Here is a 4,380-nt window from a genome sequence, read left to right as displayed (position 1 = left end):
ATGTAGGATGGTATAAAGGAATAGAGAGGGTTTCGATGAGGGAAGGTCGAAGTGAAAATGAAGCCTAGCTATTTATTTGAATATTGACAGTATTGACTCGTATAAGGTCTCGAAGACAACTCGCTCGCTTCTAAACGCAGTGCTCGCCTTATATACTACAAAGGGTCGCAAAGTGGGGACTGAGTTAACAAAAGCCGCTTCTCGTTTTTTGGAGAGCCGCGCCGCGACGCAGCCGATCGCTATCGCATTGTCGCGCTCCGCGGTGATCTCTGAGCGCGACTTCAATCAGGGAGCCGCTCAGGCTCAAGCCGAGGCGCTAACACGCGGTTTTTCTTTAATGTTTGATACCGGCCTTATAGTTGACCGTCTTGCATCCGCACCACATATGCATACACACAAAATAAAATATTCGCTTTATATTTTTAATTTAAATTTAGTTGTTCTAGATATAAAAATCCCGAGCAATGTCAAGTAGTTTAATTTAGTAATCTATATAATCGAACTTTTTATATTATATTCTTCTGGATAAAACTAGCTTCATCCAATCGCGCTGTGTTACAATTATTAAGTACTGAGTAAGCATCAGTTTCACGTGAATAAACCGAGATAATTGCAAGTATCTAGATACTCTTCTCTAAGCGCATAAAAACGGAACTTGAGTCGGGACTCAGAATACAATATATAATTCATACAATACGATCTTACAAGGAAGCCGATAATTGGATATAGGAAGATGCGATTGAGTCTCGTCCACAATGCGTCTGGCTTCGATTTTCAATAGTTGGCTTTGACAAGCACTTGCCTCTCGCTATACAATATACAGACATACGATACGATAAACAGAATTACCATCGCGTTCTGAATTTTATTTTGTCTCGCACAGCTACTATTCAAGAGCGCTTTCGACGACTACCACGCGGAAGATACGCGTTGACCTCAATCGTGCTTCATGACTCTATTTGTCATAAATTGTGATAAAGATATTCCTACTTATGGAGTAACGGGTGACGCGAAGGTTTCTACAAATTATTCGCGCACGTGACAATTTGCTACATTTAACAACAATGCACAGGCGAGTTTATAAGCTCAATAAAGTACGTATGGCGGCAATTTTACGGCGTCGACAATGCGGTGCGGTTATCATACATTTAATAACGTATATAACAATGACGAGCAAAAGTCGCTTTAATCTACGAACGGGAGAAAGTTGCTGTAATAGTCAGTCGTAATTGGCAAGTGGATACGTACTAACTGCGGGCCGCACCTCGTTATCCCGCGCGTATTCGTTAAAATATAATTGCGTCGTGTCGATAAAGTGTCATCCTTTCGAAAAATAACAAAATAAAAAGAAAAAAGACGATTCGAAGCTGCGCTATTGATGAGGTAGCGCGCAAACGCGACCGTGAAATTACACCCAGACGGTGCCGCGCGGTACCCTCTGAGCTCTCGGAGAATAAAGTGTTAATAAACGCAAAAATTCACTGGCAAGTGTTGGCCGCCGTGAAGAAAGAGGGAAAAAAAGGAGGTCCACGCAGGAAGATCGCCACAAGGTACGGCAACTTTTTCCTTGCGACCTAATTATCACGAAATTGTAATTTAACGAACCGCGATGGCACCTGCGGGGTTCCGCGTAGATTTCGCATGTAGAATTGAGTCAATTCTTCCTTCATAGATAAAATAACGTTATATTTATTCAATAATAAAATGCGACAAGGATTCGCGATGCTATTGAGAAATGCGCACGCACTGCAAATCCAAATGTGTTATTTGTCAATACACAAACGTATACGTAATAAGTACGTTGTAAATAATCGAATTGTGTGTAAATAATCGAATGATCGTGTGAATGAATAATCGACACGGATACTCTTCAACAAGTAACACTAATTTAACTCTCGAATCGGTGATCACAGTTATAAAGATGTGCGTTGAAAAAATCCTTTTGCGAGAGTGCGAGTCCAGAACGGTTTATATATGCCTTGGATTTATTATCAGTTATATTTGTTGTTTGTCGTGTATTGACTTGTTGATCGTGTGTGACTATGAGCATGGACGTTGCTCAACTAACAAATTGTCATAATAATGCTGCACAGTGTAAGTTGGCTGAGGCTTCGTCTTTCACATCCTAAATCACGTCATTTGATACGTTTAAGAAACGTGTAAATTATAATATATTTAAACGTGTCAAATGACATAATGTTGAAACAACGCGTAAGAAGAGACTCGGTCAAAATAATATACTAGGGGTCTGTGATGCATGTGCACATTGTGAATTTGCTCGTAATCGTATATCGCGACGATATCTCATTATGTATTATACGTATTTTATTTGTATTTAGTGCGGATTTAATTAAGCCGCACAGGTATCCCTACGTACGAAACCACGGAAGCTTTATTCGAGCAAATAACTAAATTACGCGATTTACTTTGTTTGCATAAATCGGCAAATACGTTTCGCTCATTCTGCGAGCTGGCGTATGTAATTCCACGGACAAGCTCCTCTCGAGCAAATGGAAATGTTTTTGTGGTTGATCGATATACCGACTGCGATTATTGATCGTGACGTCGGAACGTCTCCTTTGGTTTCATCTACGCGGGAAGGAGTAATAAACGGCCTTGATTCGAGCCGACGCGAGCCATCCTATCGATGGCACAACCGCAGGTGCATTATTACTTTCCGAAGTACCATTGAATAAATCTCCCCGGCCTAGTTTATTGTCCGATCCGCGCGACGGACCGTCTAGAGATCAGCAAATCGACAGCTAGTAGATAATACACCGGCTATTCGAAGATCGATAATTCGCCGGGCCGCTGATTGAAATTTGTTCATACGTCGCTTACTCCAGCTCGCAGCGCATCCCACTGATTGCGAGAGATTTATCGATTCCGCGCGTCTATAACGAATTAAAAAATCAAGTGTTATTGAGCCATCCTGCATGCTCTCTCTTTCTCTTTCTCTCTTTCCCCCTCTCCCTCTTATATTCGTGCACGCTGTTTCGATTTTCGTTTGCGGAACAATCAACGCCGGTAACGAGTTAACTTTCGAACGGCGAATTAAACGTTTTAATTTGCACGGATCGAATTGTTTGTGACTCTTGAAACACGAAATGACAAGCGCCGCGTCCTGGCACCTGTCGCAAATTCAAAGATATCCATATACATTTACCCCGTATCGATCGCCAATGATGGGGATTGCTGAACTTTTAAAATTTAAAGATTAAATTCCCTAAATCTACGGTCATTCTTATCTTTCAATTAAGATATTATTAAAGTTAACTGACATCTTTACAACAAAGATATCGTCGATTTCTCAAATTGTGAATGCGCAACAGCAATTCAGAACATTAATCGCTTATCTGTTCATTGTGTCCGAATTTTTATTCTGACCAGTCAAATAGATTAGTCATAGAATTACGAAAGATGGGAATTTCTAATCAAAATATCATGGACATTTTTTTCTAAAAACTTTGGAGCTTATTTTATTCAAAATAAATTTATCGAATTAATTTTGTATTGTAATATCTCATAACTCAAACGGTCTATAGTGAGACCTAAGTTAACAAGTCGTCTGAGATTAGCGTCTTGCTAAGATAGCTACCTAATCTAAAAAGAAGAAGAAGAATCACTCGACTAATGCGCGAACAAAAAAGATTTTTTGTAGCGAAGTACCTCGGTATCCTGTATTTCAATTTTTTAACTTTTTGGCGCGTAAAATCTCGATTAATTAAGCCAAGTAAATTCCATTGACGCGTGAACTACGTTTCACGGTTATTGAAATTTATTCGCAGCCTCGAAGTTTACTCCGCGAAACTCTTTAATTACGAATATTAAATTACGAGCAGATTAATTACGAACGTGTCTGAGTTTAGGTCAGGTTCTTATCCAAAATGACGTCAACTATCGGTCAGTCCAATTGTAACGCAAACGATCGACGCGGTAGGTGCTAGGCGGCCACGTGTAGTACCGCGCCGAGGTTAATTAAATGGCCTGGATAAATAGCGTAGACTAGCAAGAAAAGAAAATGGTGACGGAACGGCAATATAGAGGAGCTCGGCGGCGGAAAGCTCCGGAAAAAGATGCAGACGAGCGTGGCGTTATTAACGGCAGCGGCTTACGAACGTAAAGCGCAAGATGTCTCCCGACGTTGTTCTGTCCACCGTGCACCTCAGAGGCATTCATCTCGTGACAAAAAGCTTCGAGACCGCACGGAGATTTTCGTTGTTAATTTAAATTAAGTTCACCGTTCTCTCCTGCGTTTATAAATCCGCCGTCTCGTCGCGCGCACAGCATATTGATCTCGGTATTTTACTCGGAACATGAACGTCAATCGCTCCCGTCACGGCACGAGAAGAAAAAGAAAGCAAGAAAGAAGAGAAGCGG

The sequence above is a fragment of the Odontomachus brunneus genome, unplaced genomic scaffold (assembly GCF_010583005.1).
Source record: "Odontomachus brunneus isolate Ranch 3 - 2012 unplaced genomic scaffold, Obru_v1 Obru_scaffold_047, whole genome shotgun sequence".
NCBI lineage: Eukaryota > Metazoa > Arthropoda > Insecta > Hymenoptera > Formicidae > Odontomachus > Odontomachus brunneus.
The sequence above is the reverse complement of the archived record's forward strand: the minus strand, read 5'-3'. Positions refer to the sequence as shown.